The 21,251-nt window shown below is 46.2% G+C and overlaps 1 protein-coding gene across 6 annotated transcripts in view; it reads left to right on the plus strand.

The window, feature by feature from the left end:
- The first annotated feature begins 4,681 nt into the window (after positions 1–4,681).
- Positions 4,682–21,251, plus strand: part of ZBTB44 (zinc finger and BTB domain containing 44) — a 41,664-nt gene continuing 25,094 nt past the window's right edge. For 4 of the 6 annotated variants that reach the window (XM_074851170.1, XM_074851173.1, XM_074851174.1 and 1 more), the window contains exon 1: positions 4,682–4,853. The gene's annotated coding sequence lies outside the window, so the exon portion shown is untranslated. Of the gene's footprint in view, positions 4,854–15,099; positions 15,218–18,353; positions 18,667–18,820; positions 18,927–21,251 lie in introns of those variants that run through there. The other 2 variants (XM_074851171.1, XM_074851172.1) reach the window with 2 other exon arrangements.

Raw genomic sequence — 21,251 nt, forward strand, 5'->3', positions numbered from 1 at the left:
TGATTTCCATCCACCAATGGAGCTAGAAAATGCTGCTGCCGTGGCTGAGCAGAGGCTGCCTATATTTAGCGCCGTGGGAGGGTGAAGGAAAGGGTTAACCCATCGCCGTGCCACTACGTTAATGGGCACAGTGACACATGCCACCCTATTTATAACCAGGTGTGACATTCATTTTAGATGACTTTCCTTGGCGCCCATACAGCTGGGTCCTGGGTTTCAGCTCATTAAGGCAGCAGCCTGTCCCAGCTTTTGCTCCACCTTTCTTTTTTGCTGTTTTGTTGCCATTGCTGGGTTTGGGTTGAATAATTAGAATTTCAAGCAACGCCAAAGGCTTTGGGATATTACCGGGTAGGGAAGAGCCCTTAATTAATCATAGCAGCATAACCACCATAATTTAACTTTTAAAAAAGAATAGTGGGATAACAAACCTCATGGGAGCTTCTCTGTCACCATATCCACTATGGTATCCCAGAGACGAGGGCCAGCGGGCCGAGAGATGCATTTCTGTAGTCCCATCAGGGAGAAATTATTAGGGTTAGCCCAGAGCTGTCCCCCCAACCCCCCCACCCCATGCTGCAAGTAGTCCTGCTCCCCAATCAGGGGTAATTATATTTTATCGGCGTATTTCCTCTTATAAGGCACTTTCAGAGGCTGTAGGATGCCACAGGCTGCTCCCCTGTGCATGGACAGAACCAGGTACCTGCTGAAATGGTGGTTTGCTCCAAAACCTCCTCCCTCCAAGGGCTGGGCTCTCCTGATCTCCAACCCCAGCTATTGCTGGACATTTGCTCCCCCTTGTCCCTGTGCTAACGCTGTTCTTCAGTTTAACAGCTTTCCTCACTCCTTGGTTTACACCTCCCCGCCCATGTGTTTGTAGACATGAGTTGTACCCTCTTCCAGCCTTATTTTGCTAAACTTTGCAAGCCAGACTCTGTAGGATCAGCTCGTAAAATACCCTCCTCAGCTCTGGGCTGAATTTATTATCCCCGGACAAAGTGACCACGGTGTCCCAGCAAGGTCACAACAGCACCTGATGCGCTCCAGCCACGAATCCTTCCCTATTCCTGATGCAAACATCCTACCTGACATGTCCTTAATGTCCTTTTTCTGCCATTATCCTGTACTCAGCTCATCCACCTCAGTCTTACGACCCTTCTGCTCTCCTAGACCTCTCTTTCTTCATATAGATACCTGTTAAATCCATCCTCAGTCACCCAAGCAAGTGGTCTGGTTCCCAGAGCTCCTGGGTGATGGCATTTCAGAGGGGCTGTTGCGATTCAGAGCATCTTAGATACCAGGTTCCTCTCCTAAACTGCCTGCTACAACCTCCTCTCCTGCCAACCAGGATGCTTTAACCCCAGGACTGCACTCACTGAGGACCAGGCAAAGCGCTCCCAGGTCATAAACCCCAGATCCTCCCACTGCCAGGAGAAAAATCAGGGGTTGCCAAAGAGAGAAGTCAGCAGGATTGAACTAAAGCAAATTAACTGAGCCCTGGAGACTGCAACAGGCAGGAGGATGGAGACGAGACCACTCCTGCACACCGGTGGTAAATTAAGGAGGAGGCAGAGTCCTCGAGGGTGGGAGCAAAGAGGTTTTTCCTCCGGAGGTGTCAAGGTCAGGGAGGGGAGCGGAAGGCTGTGCTGGGAAGGTGTCATTTGCTTTCAACGTTAGGGATGCAGCTGCCCAGAGCAGGAAAGCAGCTCCTAGCAGCACGGGAGCTGCTCCAGGAGCCACTGAAGCGAAGGGAAATGTATCCCACAGGCTGCAAAAAGAGGGTAAACCAGCCTCCAGCCAGGAACTGCACGTTCTGGATGCTTGAATGGGGTAAGCGAGGGAGAGATTCAAGGATTAAAGTGCGGAGCCAGACACCAGGGATGGGCGGGAGAGGTAGCTGGGTGTCTCCTGGGTGGATGGGAAACCGCAATTTCTGTTTAGACAGACCAGGAGGGCTTTGAGGGGATGGCACAGCCTCCAGCTGCATCCATCGTGCTGCAGATGGGAACCCCTTCCTCGCGGTGAGGCAGCAAGTCCTGAAAGCGATGCAGGCCGTGCTGCTAAGCACCCCCGGCTCCGGCAGCTTGCATCCTGTTTAAAAGCCAAAGGTGGAGGCTACGGGTCACCCTTTGAAAGCTTTCTCCTCATTTTCCCACTGGTGTTTTATACTCATCAAATTCCAGCCAGTTCAGCCAAGGGACTCCTTGAAGTCCCTGTGTCGCTATAAATGAGCAGTAGATGCACAGACCAGATTTACCACTGAATTACTCAGGGTTTATATCAGCGTTGCTCCATCTGTGTCCACAAATCGAGGCCACAATGTTGTAAAAACGTGCGTAAGGGCAAATCCCCTTACCACAAAAACACCGGGAGTGGGCATTTCGGCAATTCATTGCAACGCCTCTCGCTGAGAAACTGCAACTCCGCAGAAAAAGCAAACAGTAATAAAGGATGACCCAGTAGCTTAGGAAACCCGAGCAGGCGTAAATCAATACGTCTCCCTCCCTGATTTACTCCAGCAAACGTGGCTCTGGGAATCGCTGGAGAACCTCTTCAGGTATCGAGGGCTAATAAATTGTTATTAATAAAACAGCCTCTTCTGCTGGAGTGAGAAGAAATTCATATTGGAGTCAGGCTGGGGAGGACGATATGCTCCTCCGCGGTGATGATGCACTCCGTATCCCAAACCCAGTGGCTTCCCGCCCCGCCGTTAATTGGAAACCTAACGAGCCACGCGGAGACGCCGGCCGGGAGCTGGGTGTGCCTTTCCAGGAGGTTGTAAGGAAAAGGGAGAAAGAGAAAGAAATTAAATAAAGGGCTTTTTTTTTTTTTTCTTTCAGGATGGGTTTAAACCGCCAAAGATGTGGCGATTTTTGGGGGGGAAATCAATGCACACGTGCGCAGGGCACCTCCCCGCCTTGCGTTTGGGGGGAATTGCCGTGGATTTGGAGGGAAATCCAACCTCTGGACGCTGATTTGCACCGGTCGAGCACCCCGAGCTCAGCTCTGCTCCTGGGGAAGCCTGGGTGTCCCAGCCGGGTACCTGCAGCCCTATCGCTCGCCTGACGCTGGGGCCGTGCTTTATTCTCGGGATGTTTATGTGAAATTAATTAATTCCTTAAAAAGAAAGTCAACGTGGTGCTTCATTGTGCAGTTTTATGGCTTATTTCCAGGCCACACGTAGCAGGTTTAAAGGCTGTTGGTGTAAATGCTTTACTTGGAAGATTCTGTTATTTTGCCGAAGCACGGTGAGGACATAGACCACGCTGAATTTTACTGTCTTCCAGACACAAATTTGGGTAGTTTGGACTCTATTTCCCGCCTGTGCAAAGCCCGTGGCCTGCTCCGAGCAAATCTCAAGCAGGATACAGCCGTCGGTTGACTAAAATCACTCGATCTCCAACAGTTTCACCATCAAACACGCCCAGCCCCACACTTTTCAGAGCAGCATTTTGAAGGCGAGGGATGGCAGCTTGAGTTTTTTTATTAATCCTCTGTGATTCAGGAGTTACCATGGCTAGCCAGGCGCAGATTCTTCCTTGCAAATTATGTCTTATTAAAGCGGGAGCACGTGCAGCCTCCTGAAATCAGTGCTATTTTGCTCCTGCTTTGCACAGTAGATTGCAACGGGAGGCGGCCGCGTGTCAGGTTTGCAACATAAAGTCAATATAAGAGGAAGCAAAAGGAGAATTTTGCAGCAGAAAGTCCAACCCTGGAGCTTTCTGGGACTCTGATTCTCTCCCCAATTTTGCAAGGAATCAGCTAAAACGGTCCCAGGGATTTTACGACAGCGCAGGGAGTTTGGCCTCTGATTTTTTTTTTATTATTATTTTTTGCCGACGGAGCAGTGTGGCGTTTTCCAGGGGCCGGTTTTAAATTTTTTACTGCTGATTAACATTTTTGGACGGCGGCCTTTCAATCTGTTTCCTGCTTCAATTTAGCGAGCGCTCATCACGAAAAAAAAAAAAAAAAAAAAAAAAAGCCCGACAAAAAAAGAAAAAACAAAAAAAACCCCAACAACCCACCGTAAAACAAGCCATGGAGGAAATGGTTGCGCTAATGACGTTAAATTAAGCTATGCTTACCCCGATTTGGCGCGGATTTGGAGCAAATTATAGGGGCGGATTAATTCGAGACTCGTCAGCTCTAAATTTGATCGGGATGGATGAAAACTGAGGGGCAGTTTGCAAGGTTTTGGGTCACGGGGGGGCACACACACGCTGGGGAAGGGAGTGTAGGGGGGTGTAGGGGTGGGGGGGCCCGCGCACACCCCGGAACGCCCCGTCGCCGGCGCTGCCAGCCCCGGGGTGCCCGTCCCGGCCGGTCCCGCCGCCCCGCACTGCGCATGCGCTCCGTTCTTCTCCTCCTCCTCCTCCTCCTCCTCCACCCCCCCCCCGTTTCCCCGCCGCCGCGGCCCCGCCCCCGCCGCCCCGCCGCGGTGCATTCTGGGACACAAACAAAGTGCCCGGCCGGGCGGCGCGGCGCGCGGGAGCTCGGACGGCCGGGAACCCCCTCCCCTTCCCCCCCCCCGTCCCCCCCTTCCTCCTCCTCCTCCTCCTCCTCCTCCGCCCCTCCCCTCCCCGCGAGCCGGCCAGCGCGCGCCGCCGCGTGCACGCCCCCCGGGCCCCCCCCCCCCCGCACACCTCACGCGGGGGGGCTCGCGCGCGGCCCCCCCCCCCCCCCCCCCGCGCGCCGCCTGAGGGGGAGGCGGCGGCGGCCTCTTCTTCCTCCTCCTCCTCCTCCTCCGCCGCCTCCCGGTCCACCGTCATGGCCCAGGCAGGGCCCCGGCGCGGCCCCAGATAGGGGGCTCGGCCTCCCGCGCACGCCGGGCCCAGCCGGCCCCCAACCGACCGCAGGTAACCGGGGAGCGCGGCCGGGCCTGCGGCGGGGGCGCGGGGGGGGCTGTGGGGTGTGGGGGGGTGGCGCGGCGGCCGTTGGTTCCCCTCAGGGGCGGGGGACGGCGCGCAGGCGGGCGCCCACCCGGGGGAGGGCTTTGACTGCTGCACCCCGCGGGTCCGTCCCCCTCTCCCCCTCCCACACCCCTCCCGCCGCCGCGCTGTGCACGCGGGTTTCCCGGGAGGGGGGGGCGAGGGGTGGGTCTGGCGTGACCGGCGTCCCCGGGGCTGCCCGGCTGAGGGGGGGGTGTGTGTGTTGTTGCGCGGTGCGCTTCCTCCGCACGTGTGTCCCCCTCCCATGGGGGACCGTGTCACTCCCGGGGAGGGCGGGTGTGTTTGTCCTCTCCGGGCAGCCCCGGGGGGGCATTGTGCTGCCCGGTGTTGACGCGCTGCGTTGCCAGCCGAAGCCCGTGGGTGCACTCGGCTGCCTGGGCTCACGCCAACGTAGTTTTGGGAAGGGGGGGGGAGGGGGTGTGGGGGGAGTTGTGTTGTCTCCTGCATCCCAGCGGGATACCTGCTGCCTCCCACCGCAGGCTGATGGGAGGGAAAGCGGGATTCCCACTAGCTGTTAGGCAAAGCTTGCTGTCCCTTTGTTGTTGTTTTTGTTGGCTTTTTTTTTTCCCCTACAACACCCCATTCTGCCTGTTCTTTACTGCCCATCTGCCAGGGGCCTCTGCCTGCACCCGTGTCCGTGCACCGTGAGGATATCGTAGCGCTCATCCGCCGAGATCTGTTGCATGTTTTTCTGCTCTCTTTCCATGTATTCGGGGTTATTTTCCTATATGCAAACATAAACACTGACAGATGGTGGAGCGGGGGTATAGTCTGCTTCTCGCCTGCCAAGAGCCTATTGCCTCCTTTCACACGCGCAGGGCAAGGGTACCGCTGCCTTCCAAAATCCGCTGTACTTCTTTCCACACGCAGGTGTGCTGGGGAATACCTCCGTGCTTGAACACCACAGCTTGTTAAATACACACACCCCAGGAGGCTTCTTCCTGTCTACAAAAAGCTGCAAAGTTGTTTGTGTGTTGTTTGTTGGTTTTTTTTTTCCCCACCCAAATAGACATGCGGATATCTTCCACCAAAGCCTAAGGGATGACTGCTCCAGCCCACCTCTTCTTTGCGCTGTGGAGCTTTATTCTGCCCAGTGATGAGGAAGGGTCTGTCTCCTCCTACAAACACACACCAGGGTTATCCCCCTGACTGCCCCCCCCAAAGCCGGTGCACCCCGCGATGCCCGTGTTTGCAGGAAGGGCGCCGGCAGCGTTTCACCGGTAGCCTTTGGCAGGCAGGCAGGCATTTCTCCTCCACGCTTCCAGGGAGAAGGTTTCCACTGTTTGTCCTTTCATGTCGTGCATCTTCCCGCAGACACCCGGCAGCAGCTGTTTCGGTGCCTGCCCCCAGACCGTAGCACTTCCTTGCTACACGTGCTGGAGAGGTCACCCCTTCTTACCCATGTTTTATTTCTCCTTGGCTGCGCTTCATGGCTGCCTGTTACATCTTTCATGACTGAGACTTTCAACCTGTTTTCTTCCCGTGCCCTGCTGATGCTGCAGTGCGATACGGTCAGGTTAAGCCTACCTTGGTTTTTTGCTTCCACTTTTGGGTTTTCTTTGCTGAGCAGTCCGCCAGAGTAAAAAGAAGTCATCTGTGTACTTCCTAGGTACCTGCGGATCCCAGGCTGGAAACCGTGGGTCTAAAATATATTCAGTTTCTCTTTTCCGGTCATATACATAATTTCTCCAGCCCAACATCTATTCTGATGTTTCTAGAATTCTCCTGCTTTCATTATTTCCCTCACGTGAGGAGGTCCTTGGTTTGCCATGCCCACGTGGGGAATTTCTCAGTTTCCCAGTTACATGTTTGCCCCTGCTTTCTCTCTGCTTCTGCCTGACATGAGGCTTTTCCTTTTCCCCTTTTTTAATTCTTATTGTATTTATCCTTGGGGTGTCTAGTACATTTAGCTTTTAACCAGGTGGAGGTCACCCAGTTCACCTCCCGAGTTGATCCCCGGCTCTGGCAGCATGTTTTCATAGACGAGGTGACGTGTTGTTTACCGCAGGCGGGTCGCGTCCGGGAGTCTTTTAGGGTATTTTGAGTGTGATGTGCTTTTCTTCTGCCATTGAGGTCTCTTACTGCAGCTTGACGTCTACATGTAACGCAGATCCAAGGTGTGATGCACCTGGAGACCTTCCTTGGGTTTAAGTGCATCTATTTAAGGAGCTGGAGCTGAACAAGTGTTAACCTGCTAACTTAGACACAGCTCTACCGGTATAAATGCCTCCATTGATGTAAAACTGTTTATACCAGAAACCAGTTACAATGCTCTAAGTGTCTCTCCCTAGGGACTACTTCTATTTAAACAGCTGGTTTTAATCCGAAACTTTAATTGGTGCGAACACTCTGAGCAGTCCCTTTCCAGGGGAAGGGAATTTCCAGCCCTACTTTAGTCTCCCCAGGTGGATGTTGTGCGGATGCTGGCTTGTCAGGAGGGAGGATCGCGCTCGCTTTCCCACACAGAAGGTTTCGCGCTGGTTTTGTTTACAGGGTGAGAGAATTCCTCTTCTTGTGACTGTGAGGTTTGGAGAGGGGGGAGTGTCCCTATGTATTTCTTCTGTAATACGTAAGAGAAGTAGTCAGCAAGTGAAACTGAATCCTTGCCATGTTTGTTGCAACAGGAGGTTAATCATAAACTCTGGCAACTTTTAAAAGGGGTGGTTTCGTTCTGCGGTGCCTGTAGAGAATGTGTGCTGCTAGGAGGGTCTGGTCAGCTGTTTGCTAAGAGGATCAAAATCAAATACAGCTTCCCCCACGTGTGAGGTTGAACAAGCGGCCGAACGTTATTTTCAGTTGTGTCCCGTGCCTTGTTTGAAGGAGGCTTTTTATTTTTACGTCCTCGTGAATGGATGTGTGATGCCTGCGCTGCGAGGTGAATGGTGTTTGTGTGTCACCGATGAGGAGAAGGTCTTGGGCGCTCTGCGCTCGTATTGGGCGCTGTCTCTTACATCTGGTAAACTCCTTTTTCAGTGGGCTTTGGGAACGTTTGAGTATATTCCTACGAGAAGATCTGGCAATACGTGTAACTTCGCTGCGTTTAGGCGTTGTACTCCGCTAGCTTAAGAAGAAAGTCAAACTGTGACAAAGCAGTGATGCTTTTGCTGGCACGTGACGGGGAAGGAGATGTCCCTTGATGTAGAAGGGATCATCTGTTGACATTCTTCTATCTTGCCCGGTTGTAAGTAGGTTATCCCTGCTCAAATTATGCAACTGTGCAGACAGCCAGACTTAAGGAATTCCAAATACTTCAATGTGTCAAGTGCTGACTTCAAAATTAAATGCCATGGTTGCAGAGTGCGTTCACAGTCTGTCACTTGAAATGTGACATCAGTCTTGGAATCGTGTGTGGCTGAAAAGGGGCAGCAACTTAATCGCTTGTTTCTTTGAAAAAGCGTTGTGTAAGATTGCAGGAACAAAACAGGGTGGGAGATGTGCCTCTACCTGTAGTAGCCTTTTGATATGGAAGTAGGTGGTTAGCGTTTCAGCAGTTGTAAGCAGAGAAAAATTACTGAAAACCCTGTTTTATGTAAGTAGCTGAAACGCCTCACTCTCTGTGGTGGCTGCTGTTGCCTCGAAAGATGCAGTTTCTGGCATATAGATCTAATTAAATAGTTGTATACTTATTGCTAAGTAAACATAGGAGTCCATTACTCTTAACTTGCCTTGGAGATCAAATTGATTCTTCTAACGGTTTCACTGGATGAAAACAAATGTCTAGTTTTGCTCTGTACAAGGTGCCTAAATGAAATGGTGGTGGTAGGAAACGAACGACAAACCCAATAAAATGGCATTCGCGCGGATGGATGGGAAGAGAGGAATTGTAATCTCTCGGCATTTCGTTTAATTCTTACGTTCCATTTAATCAAGTTAAGGAAGTGACTTAAACCGTGCATTATTTGCAGATAGCGCGTTTTTAATATATTCCAATTTAGAGCTGGGGAAATAATTATTTCACATGAACAGGTTTATCAGAGTACGTGAACGATGGGATAATAAGGACTGCAAAATGTGCGTCGGGCTCAGCATGTGGTCTGTGGCAGTGGCCAGGAGGAAATCATTAGGGGGAAAGTGGAAGAGCCTACCCAGGCAGCGCAGTAATCGCTCCTCGGCGCACCTACCAGCGGCGCAGGGTTTGGAGGTGGCCTGAGCTGGAGGGTAGGTGCTGACAGCCGTGTTTCGTAGTGCCTGTTGGACCTGTCACCTGTGGATTTGCCTCAGCCTTTTGAACAGTTTATACCTGTAGCTTCTACAGTATGCTGTGTGATGAATCCCACAGTTTGTGCAAAAATAATTCCTGGGTTTGGGGTTGTTTGTATTTATTTTTTTTGTTTTAAACCCAATGAATGGTAATCTCATTGAGTGCCTCCTAGCTCTTGTAGTATGAGAAAGAATAAAGAATCTTTTTCCAGTCACCACCTCATTTGCAATTTTATAGATCTCTGTGTTCTCAGATTTCTCTCTTTGTTGTTTTTTTTTTTTCTTTTCCTTTTCCAAGCTGTATTGTCCCAGTCTATTTAGTACATCTGTCTGCGGAGGCTGTTCTACATGACTTTTTTTTTTCTTTGAGCTCTGCTATATTGTTTTGAGGTGATTTGACCACAACATTTGTTTGCTTGCTTTACCCCAGAAGACTGAATGAAGGCAGTTTTTTCAGAGCGTTAAGAGATGCTTTCTAATAAAAGGACGCTTTGTAGCTCATCTGTGATAACATTATAAACATTTACTGTGTGTAATATTTTATATTCAAAAGTACAAGTGAACATAGTAATTGTAGCGAGCACCACTTTACTGGAAATAGTTACAGATATTGAAGAAGGTCTTAGTTTGTAAATCTAGCTAGAGATGGTAGTGTATTTTCTATTTGGATATTATTATTTTCTATTTGGATGTTACCAAGAGTGCTTTATAGAACAGCTGCAATGAGGGTGGGTACTTGCCAGATTAAAGTCCTTTGGAAGGTTTTGGAAGCATAAAGATGCCATGTTCTATGGAAACCCAGGAGCCCTAGAAATCACTAGTGGGTTTGAAAATCACTAGTGGGTTAAGGGGCAAGTTAGTCTCATGTTAAACAGAGGTATTTACATAGTGTTGGAGCTCTGCAGGTCTGACAGTTTCTGCAGTTTTCTTTCAGTGTCTTGTTTTGGTTGGTTGTTGGGGGTTTTTTTAAGTGGATAAATAGCCTAAATAGCCCTGTTAAGAAAGATCTACTCTGAGAAGTTTCTGTGAAATGTTAGTAAAGATGCTAAAGGCTTTAAAAAAAAAACCCAAAACTCTCCTTATCCCCAGCCTGAACCACAGATATGCTTCTGCCAGTCCAGGTTTGGCCATACAAGGGAAGCAAGTTAGAAAGCCTGTAGAGTTGCTGCTCACCTGATAAGGTGATCTGTGGATAAACACAAGGATTTTTAGTTTTGGGGGCCAAGAAGAACTCCTTTTAGGCATTTAAGTTTATCTGCATAAATGAGTCATTAGGAAAATAAAGGGTACACATAGTGCTAAAAGGGCGATGACACAACCACATTCCTGCCTTGCTTGGACTTGTTCAGGATTCTTTATAGCCGCTTCCGTTCGAAAGGTGGCTGCTTGTTTGTATGTCTGTGACACCTTGACTAGCTGGCCGCGGTCCATGCTGTCTGGATCAGCGATGCCTTTTCGCCTCTTCAGATGGTGCACGGTGTGTGACTTTGCCTTGATCTCTCCCCTTTGCTCTTTACGCAGGTTTTTCCGTGGCGTTGCTTGTCAGCGCAGGCTTCCAGCACTGCGGGCGTTAATGGGGCTAACGCGCTTCAGGGAGACTTAAGATTTGCATTGGACTTCAGAAAAATTCATTTATTCTCCTTACTGTAGATTTCATTAAGGTATAATGCTTCCTTGCTAATCTGGAATAAAAGTGAGAGAAGGAAAGCTGTCATTTTTTGTAATAAACCTGAATACTTCAAACAACAAATCGGTTGACAAGTAAGCTTTGTGCTGAACTAGTAAAGACTAGCACTTAGCCAAATCTGGCTGTCACAAACCTCATGATTGTGATATGCAGTTACAGTCGTTTGTTTCTGTAAAATGAGGAGACAGGTTTGTCATTTCCAAGTGACAAAAATTAAAGCCTTGTGCACAATAACGTAGGAGGCACAGCCTTGGGGGTGATAGCCGAGAGAAGGGGTTCTTCAGCTACCAAAGTCTGGTTGCTGTTGGCAGCTCTTGGGGCATAAGGCATGCAGTTAGGCCCTGGTTTTGTCTTGGAGGAAATGAAGAAGTAATTTCTTTTCCAAGCATGGTTTTCACTCTGCTGTCAATTAAAATGGTCTCCAAAATCGACCCTTTTCTGCCTGAAAACGGGGCATGCGCCCTTTTCTCTCCTCAAAGACATGTAGTAGGACTTGGCACTATTCTGTAAATAGGTGTATACGTGTGTGAGGAAGCACAGAAAGGTTTGTTGTTTTTTTTTTTTCTTTTGACTCTTGTGGATCTACTGCAGTAGTGCTACCAAGAACATCTTGAACCATACTAGAATATTTTGATATGCAGATACAAAACCCATGCTGTTTTTCTTGGTATTTCTTTCACGTGGTAACACCAAAAAGGGCTTGGAGATTTTTGCTTTTGTAACTAATTTGGGAGGTTGGCTAAAGTAGTCTTTCTGGTGTACATTTTTCATAAGTTTATGTTGATGTGCTTGCAGAGCTTCTGAAAGTGAAGAGTGAAATGCTATGGGTAGCCATGGTAAAAAAAGAAAAAATAGCTTTCTGGAATTAGTTTAAACTAGAAAGTTGCTGACACGTGACAAATAAAAGTACTTTAGGATATTTTTTGGCAATTTGCAGTACTTAGAAGAATTTAACGTTCAACTTGGGTTTTGTTGGTGTTTTTTTTTTTTTCTTTTGTGTCATTTGTTTGTACTGCTGTTAAAGACCAAAGACTATAAAACAGAAGCTTCGCTTTTTATTACGCGGGGTGGGAAACGGTCATGTAGTGGTTTTTCTGCACTGAGACATTTGGGAAAAATTCAACCTGAATTTGCACGGAGCAAAAGTGTAAAGAAGGTATTAAGATCACACAAAAATTATGCACAAACACTGTCATGGAAAGAGTGGTTAAATTTGAACGTGTGCCTCGGGGATATAACACATCAGTCCGTTCAGTGTCATCTGATTACATTCTGTGGGGCTTGCCTACGTGAGGATATGAAGAGGACTGTGAATTCACTTGTTGCTTTTATTCTAGTAGAAAAACAACCCAAACAGAGGTTAGCTTATACGTTGATGGCAGACACATCTCCAGCATGTGCTTTCGGGACAAACCACTGTTAAACCAGCAGTCTAATAGTTTGGTCATGTGCTTTTTCAGAGAACTGGTGAAAAACAGAAATCTGAAAGGCAGTGAATCTGTTGTGAAATACCTCAAAAGGTTTTATCTAGTGAAGTTTGCACATTAATTTTTATTAAGAGAATAAATGTAACTCAGTATATAACAAGACCTGTTAGCAGTTACTGCTTGTATTGTTAAATGAGCCTCAGTTTTAAGTACTGTCAGAAAATTTGCTTTTATGTGTTATATGGAACACTAATGTGAGATTCCTACAATGAGAGTTCAAAGTGCTGGAAGCTGGGGAAAGTGGCATTTATCTAGTTTGCTTATTCAACCACGTGAAAGCTATATTAGGCACATAAAGTTTATACTTTGCACTGCAGCTTCAAAAAGGCAACAGGTTAAATCTGGGTCCTTTGAAGTCGTGAGTGGTAACATTCTGTCCTCTGAAAGAACTGACTTCAGATGATCGCACCAAAACTTGGAAAACTTTTCCACGCTAGGGAAAACAAGACTGGGGGAGGGTGTGCGGGGGTGGAATACAGGACTATGAAAATGTGTGGAGTTTCTTGCATGTCGTCAGGAATAAAGACTAGCCAGGATATTGTACCTGATTGCGTTCCTGAAGCTCTTTGCCCGGTCTGCACCAGAATGGTGCAAAGTTACTGTTTTAAACTCTCTCCAGATAAATCTTATTTAAGAGTTGAGCTGCTGCACCAAACATGGGATTTGTCACAGCCAGCGAACCTCAGTTATGTAGAAAGTTACAGAGTCTTTTAAGAAAGTGACTCTGTTGTCTTTATGTATCTGTAAATGGTTTCAAAAAACATCTTCTAGCTCTTGTGTAAAATCAGTCAGTGGCGTCAGATCAACAGTTTACATACGGCACACACTGCTGTACTGCCCTGATTATCGTAATCTCTTCTTTTAATTAGATCCTGAGATTAAGAGCCGTCTTGCTGATCAGTGCGCTGAATGTATGCCCTATCAGTTCTAGCTAGTACATGTTTCTAGCTGAAGCATCCTCGGGTTAAGTCAGATGCTCTGAAGAGTTCTAGGCATAGTTTACTTCACAGACATGTTAAGGGGGAGCAGCTCAGTGAAGTAAACCACACCCCAAAACCCTCTTGAGAACCTTTCAGGAGGTTAAAATAGATACTGACCTGAGAAAAAATGAGGTATTAAAGTAGTCTGGTTGTTCTGCAGGCCTTTCAGTTTGCTGTTCCGTTTAATTTAGTAGTGTGGAGATCTTACTCCAAAGTCACTTTTAACTAATTAGCTTCCAGATTATAGCTCAAGTCCGTTACTAGCTCCCTGGTACATAATGCCAAGGTTTTACTTCATATTGTTGGATTTCCCGTGAATTTCGTTCTGTTCCTAGGACTCCAATTCTCAAGTCATTTTGTTTTTATGCATTGTGCTGATGATACATCTTAACCTTTTCATCAGCATTTTGTGAGCCAGTGTCTCTACAGAAACACTCAGAGATCATTGCTAAAACAAGTCTTTACGGCACTTCACAGGTAAATTCTTTAACCTGTTATTTCAAGTGCATGAATTACTTCTTTTCAGCCGGCTCCTTAGCTTCAGTTTGACTATTCATCTCCTTGTTTTCACTAATAACTCTATATGTCATGTTATTCAAACATTTTAATGAAGTTCTCATCACATGTGACACTTCCTTTTTTTTTCTGAAAAATACATTATCAAGTCAGTTTGACATACTTTAGCTTCAGTAAACACAGGTGGTGTCCCATTTTCTGTTTTTCTTATCCTTCATTCTTCTTTTCTTCAGATTGTTTTCATTTAGCCCGATTTCTGCAGTTGTATACAAACACCTATAATCATGTATCTTTGAGAGATGAAAACATCTCTAAATTTTTAAATAATCGGAGGTTCTGCACTAAATATCTGAGAGATAAAATCAACACAGTGTCAGTGTTGCCAAGCTTTCTGGCAGGTGTGTGCCACAAATTGAGACAATCTTTGAGTAGTCCTGCCTCTTCTCCCAGGACACCACCACCTTTGGGATTAAAATACCGTTTTGCATGTTCGTAATCACAGCGGTGCCTAATGGAAACCTTTCTAGATTGACTTCTAATGAAAGGAGTGGTAACATTTTACACACCTACAACGTGATCTTTAATCTTCCAGTTTTATCTAGACTAGGAGTTGTAGCTATGCTTTAATCTTCTTGCTGTATTAGTCTAGCACACTCAGTGCCTACGTACAGAGCTCTCGGTGTCTGTCGGTGGTTCCCAAGCTTTTTTGGTTACAAGCTGCTGTCAGCTCTTAGCTTCTCCATCAGTCAGAAGGGTCTGCTGTTGGCCACGGCCCTTTACAGTGCTGTGCAGATGAATTTTCACTGCCCAGAAGCCGTTTAGCAGGTTAAATTTCACTATGTATGTCTCGAATTCCAGCTCTGCGACACTTCCACGGTTAATAATTTTGCGATTTATCTGTGTATTGGTTATCTGCTATAGAGCAGCCTCATGACAGCTGTGAGTTCGTCAGCTGCAGAGACCAAAACTCTCATTTGTTTCTCATTTGCCCGAGACATAAGTGGTGTGCAGTTCCTGCAATAGAAATTAAAAAGAAGGGTTTACAGTAGGATTAAATTCTCTTGCCAATTTGAGATCAGTCAGAAGAAAGTCTTACAGGCCATGTCCTGTAGGCCATATATAGGGGATGCTGAGGGGCAAGGATAAATCTAGAAGTGTCACTTTCACGAGGAAGTGACAAGCCAGAGCTGCAGGAGAGCCTGCTGCCAGTGTGTAGCTGCTGGTGAAGTTAATGAATGTGGCCTTGGCATCTGTCATCTATTACGGTCAGGCAGATGACTTCTTAATTCTGCCAGATGCAGGGGTTGGAAGAGCTCCTTTCTGAGTTCCAGGACATGCTTGGGGGTTTCAGACAGATACAGTCTGCAAGGGACACACTGGAAGATGTGTCGACACAGATTGGTAAGTTCTGCGTCTTGTTCTGTTCCATCACTGGGAAGGTTTTGGAGGTTTGTGGAGGCACTGCTATCGAGTGATCCAGCTTGGTTTGGGTGCCTGCATTTCCCTTCTCTCTGCTGTGTGCTGGGCTCTAACGTAGGCTCCTCTTTAGGCTGTAAGGCTTCTTCCTATCAGCCTGCACCCAGGCTCTCTTTATCTAATATCTCCTGCCAGGCTGTCAGATCATGACTGCTGAATTTTTACACCCAACTTCTTCATTTCCATGCAAATGACTAATCAGGAAACCAAAACAAGAATCCCAAAGACACAGTTGCGCTTCACATTATGTGTAGAAACAGCAACTCCTGAAAAATAGTGACAGTTTAACTGATGGTTTACGGCTTTTTCTTTGTAATGACCTCATGGTACAAGAACAACAGCTCTGTGATATGTTTTAAATTGGTTTTAACATTCTAAAATAAAAGTAGTAGATGTGTTCCCCTGGTTCATTACAGTAGATGTTGCTTTTTTTCATGTATCTAGCAAACATCCTGCTTTTATATGCTGAGGCAGACTTGTAGCATGGGGAAGACTGGTCTTCTCTGGAATCTGTACACTTTTTACTTGGAGTTTTATAGTTTAGAACCAGTACAATCGAGGTATTTGGAACTAAGCAAATATTTCTGATTTATTCTCGGTCTGGATTGCTTTAACAGCAGGTATTGTGCTGTTTGTGTTTAATATCTATGGTGTAAAAAAAAAAATAATTCTGCAAAACCAAGGAGAAAGTAGAAGAGCGTGCTAAGGTAGTGCCTGTCTTTGGGCGAACAAAGTTGAAATTAAGTAACAGGAACGTGCAGAAGTGGATTGCAAGAACAGTGCCTGTCCCCCTCCTGCCTCGCAGCAGAGATTTGGCAAGATGTCGTTTCCAGAGTCTCTAACGAGACAGTTTGGCTTCTCTCACAGGCCCCTTCAGTTCTGTTCAGATCAGCCCTGAGTCAAGACAGCCGTGCTCAGTGGACGCGCTTCTCGCCCTGTGTGCCAGGAGGGCAGTGGCAGCTGGGGGACGAGCTGCTGGAGTTTTGAAAAAGTGCTGGCCAGAAGCACGCTCTGGTCGGTCAAAACTTTGCAACCTACTTCAGGGTGATGAATGAGGATGACAAAACGATTTTGGTGAGCAGGCCCTGGGCTTGTGGCAAAAGCTGAGGAGAGCGCTGAGAATTTTTGTAACTATTTTTAGGAGTTTGCACAGAAACGGGAGCTCTTTCATTCATTAGCCTCATACCTGGGCCCTATCAGGTTCCTCACCACTGAGTAAACCACATGTTCCAGCATGTGGAGAGCTCGAGTTTGGTGCATTCAGCAGCAGCACTGGTTTCTGACCAAAGCTAACACCTTGATGCTAATAACAGTTAAAAGAGAAAGCCAGAATAGGTGAACTTTTTGCCTTCTCTTGTATGGGAATATACTTCAAGAAGTTAATCTAATTAACTTCTTCTGAAAAAAACAACAGTGATTAAGGCACAGTTGTCAAAACCAGTCCCTGGGTTTGGAATGATAAATTGCTGGAGAGATAAGTGGCTGGGAGCCACAGCATCTCGAAGAGGAGGGCTATCAGCTGAAGCTCCAGTCGTGCAAACCAGTTTTAAGATAGTCTGTATTTTGCTGTGAGGGGAGAGAAGTCTGTTGTTACTGCAAAAATCACACCCTGAACTTTCCCTTAAAATGTATATGTAAATGTTTTCTAATTTTATCCTTTCAGAAGTATTCTGTTGCAGCTGACCTACCATCTCAATTTACAATAAAACCATTTTGTAGAATAAATTGCTGGTTTTGGCACCCCACTACTTGTCTCAATGCTTTCACTAGCTCTGAGAATTAAAATGCACCTACCTGATTTGCATCATGCAAATCCACTTTTCCATCATCCGAGTCATTCTTTTCCTATCTACATTAAAGATTAATGTTTTCAACAGCAATGATAATGTGAGTCAGTGCTCCGACTGCGATCTAGGACTTTGCCGTGCCCTCACACATCATCTTTCTTCCCGTGGCATGTTACAGTTAAAGCTTTTCCTTTCTATTAAACCCCTGTAGGGTTTAATTTTGGGGAAACTGAAGACATCTGTTAGGAATATGAAACAGGTTCTTCACAGATGCTCTGGGCCATCCTTGTTCTTGAGGAATCAGTTTGGAAGAGGAACTGTTGGATGCTTTTTCTCCTTGTCCTTTGCAGATAAATACTATTCCTGGTCTGTCAGAGAGTTTAAAGGAATAACGTGTGCTGTTGCACCTGCCTCTGTTTGCTGTCCTGCAGAGGTTTGCCGTGGTTGGTACCAAGCAAGTAAAGTTATCATGGACCCTGGTGCAGCTCAGGACTTCCAGATGTGCAAATCTTTTCAGCAATTTTTTGTGAAGAGTTGCAGCCTTGGTGCTTCGACTTTGTAAACTGCTGGCGAGGAACTTAACTAGATCCTTACAAATTCATTTAAGGTTGGGGGGGAGCTTCTTGCCACAATGCAGTTTCTTCAAGTGCTAAACAGAGGCCTGTGCACAGAGTTCATCTTTCACCTGAAAATTATACAGGCTATTTATACTGACCTGAATCAATTAGAATTATTTCTGTGCACTTACACATTTGAAACCATAGTTGCTTCCTGATAGTGCTTTAGTCTGCCTCTGTGAAGCTTTAACTCTAGTTCTGAAATAGTGTGCCACCCTTCTGGAGCAGCTTCTGGTGATCTGTACCTAAAATTTAAGAAGATCTTCTTTTAGAATGTCTCTTGGCCAGGAATTTTTCAGAGGGAGAGGTGGCACTTGTGAAGCAACTTGCCACTGTAGCATCCTTGGAAAGTGCTCTTGTAAAAAAAAAAAAAAAAAATAAAGTGGTGAACATAGGTACAAGCTTGTGCGTGAGTACAAAGTGTCTAACAAATGTTTTTTGTGAGCGACACTAATGGCAGATGCAGTCAATGGCCTTAAAAACTCTGGCACATGAACTTGTCAAAAGTGGTGTGCCAAAACCCCAATTTTTACAAAATAAATGGCCTTATCAAATGCAGTACTTCTGGAGTATGTAGAAAAAGCACAACACACTCATTTATATGCCTTCTACTGTGAAAAGGAGTATTACTGCTAACAACAAATTGCTGGACTGTAGTATTTCAGGTCTTCAGCTTGCTATGTGAAATTGCTCCACCATTAAAGCTCCCACGTGGATTTCTCCGGAGTTGGTTATCTCACTGTCCGTGATTCTTTGCTGGGCAGACACAGGTCTTCCTGGGGGACTGTCCAACGTGCAGCTCAAGAGCCCTGTTCAAGAACAAAAGCCCTCCACAAACTCCTTACAACGGAAAATGCCTGAAAATTGTCCTCTTCTGTGAAACTGGGAAGAAAGGGACACAGGAGCAATTTCCATGGGAGTGATTTGGAGAGTAAAAGTCTGGTTCCCAAACCAAGAGACTGAGGACCAGGTCAGCCCCAGCACTGAATGCTCTCCTTTTCTGCAGGGTATAGTATCACCTCAGCCTCTGTTTATAGGCTGCAGCTCAGCATCTATTTCGGGTTTTAACATAACGGTGTTTATGAAGTAGCTAAGCTAACACTAGCTCCTTTGTGCGCTTACAGTTTGAAGTATGCTGTCCTAGAGGAAATTGAAGTTCTGAAACACTGCATGCTTAGCAGGATGGTTCATTTCCCTGGTCCAGTCACCCACTGCAGCTAAAGGTTACAGGTTTGCATTCCACAGATTCCAGTACACCAAAGCGAATACTGCACATTGACGTAATTTTGAGCACAGGAACCTTGTGTTTGCTGTCTCTTTTTCATAAAGACTGTCAGGCTTGGGCTGAGTTCAAACTAGGTTTACTGACCTGGCTTAAAACACGGTTTGAAACAAAGTTTAGAAAGTGCTGTGGAATCGTTTGAAACGAGAATGGGTTGGCAGCTCCAGCCAGCAGTTTTGTCAAGTGAAGCAAGGCAAGATTTGTAGTGGGAGATACTACCTTTTATTAGGCCAGCTGGTGTTGGGGGAAACAGATGCATGTTTAGATAAACAAGTGTTTCAAGTCTGAAAGAGAAATAGCAAACTTGCAGTTAAGTATGCGCTAAGAGCAGTTGTTCTAATTCAATTATAAACTTAATTATACTAACCACTTAGGCAGTTTGAGGGAGCAAGGGGTGCTGGTACCTGTGAGAAGCTGGCAGAGATAAGGTGGTCCAGGTCACACCTTTATCCCCACAGAAGATTTGTCTGTGCTTGGGCTGCTGCTGCTGTGTGCGGGATGGTGCTGTAACCAGTGCCCAAGGTGTGGTCTGGGTTAAAAATAAATTTCGAAAAAAAGGTAACTAGTGATCTGATTTACACCATGACCTCACAGCTGGATCAGTGTACCTGAGGGATGGGTGAGCGCAAGGGTGGGAATTCCCTGAGCTTTTTGGGCACTAAAGCCAGTGTGTCATTTCTGTATCTGAATTATGTTGGTTTTAGCATTCAAAAAAGTTAGTGGTTTTGTGATATTTTGTAAGTTGCCATGGGTCAGGATAAAGAGGTTAAATGTGGGGTGGTAGTTTTATGGTGCTAAAAAATTTTCCACTTCTGTTGGAAAACAATATAACTAAGTGAGAACTGAATGCGAACAGCTCTATGAGTTTGATTAACTGACTCTTCCAAAGAAAAAAATCCCCAAGATTAGTGTTGGTACCGTGTTTCAAAATTATTTGAGCCATAACATCAGGCATCAGGTGAGTAAGGAGCTAACTTTTGGGTGCATGAAAGTAGGCAAGTCATAGAAGCAATTTTTTTCAATTCTGTTACAGTTTCTTTTCCATTTACACAACATAGTGAACACTTTCACATGTTTATTGTTTCTGAGCACCAAAACTTGACATGGGTTTAATCATTGTCCCAAAACAGTGTATGTGAACTGGTAACTGCTGCTAAAACTTGTTTTTCAGTAGCCTTGAAACAGAAAGAAGTTCTGTTACTTTGAACTAAGTTACTTTGAAGTACTTAAAGGTCAGGTCTACATTAGTGCTCTTAGGATTAAAAAAAAACAACTAATTTTCAGATGAATTGTACAAAGTCTTTGGTATGGTAGCACTTACCTTCAGACTGCTTTCAGCTAATAGTGGAGAAAATTCTCCTTGCTCTGGAAGTCCTGAAGTGCTCGTGTTTGAATTCTCACCTTGTCCGGGGATCCGCGCTTTGGTGGTGAATCCCCACGCGTTTCCAGCGCAGGAATTCACGCTGGAAAAACCATTCCCTCGAACTGTAGGTTCTGCGGCCAAGTTAAATACATCCCATTGGATACAGGCCGAAGTGTCCTGCTGAGAATATTTTTAAAACTTTTGAAAGTGTCTTTAAATTTCACCGTGTTTCTCTTGAACTTTGAAACACTCTAATGTAGTGTGAGCTAGGGCATAAGGGCTTGCGTGGATTGTGGGGAGGAGGAGCCACGCTGCCAGCAGCTGGGAAGGAGAAGCAAGCCACTGTCCGTTTCTTTGATGCCAACCCCAGCCCCTGCTTAGAGAATCACTGATGGTTTGTGGCTCGAAGATGAACAACTTTCCCAGCTCCAACCCACTTATCACTTAGTTTATGTGTGCGCCTTGATCTCCCCACCCCAATGCTCCCAGGCTATGGTGTATATTTAGTTCTAGTTTATGGTTCTTTAATCACTCCTGAATGTAACACCCTATACCTTATGGTCTAACAATTGCTGTCGTGGACTATCTAATAATCGGTAATAAGATGTGACAAAATGTCATTTTGAAATGGTGATGATCCAGAGATGCTGAGCTTGAGGTGAAGTTGTAATACTGCAGCCCTTTACCCCCTTTCGTCACCGTGACTTAGTGCAGCTATAAAAGTGCCCTGTGCCACTGAAAGATTAACAAAGAGAATCGAACCATTTTATAACCTGGCTGAGCTTTAGCATGCTCATCTTTTCATGTGGAAAATATTTTCATACTGTTTAAATTACCGTCTAAAAATATTTGATGTCTTTACTACCTCGTTAACTGTAAAGAACTGATACTGTTCCCCCTCCTCAGCCCA

The sequence above is a fragment of the Strix uralensis genome, chromosome 26, assembly GCF_047716275.1.
Source record: "Strix uralensis isolate ZFMK-TIS-50842 chromosome 26, bStrUra1, whole genome shotgun sequence".
NCBI classification, from domain to species: Eukaryota; Metazoa; Chordata; class Aves; order Strigiformes; family Strigidae; genus Strix; species Strix uralensis.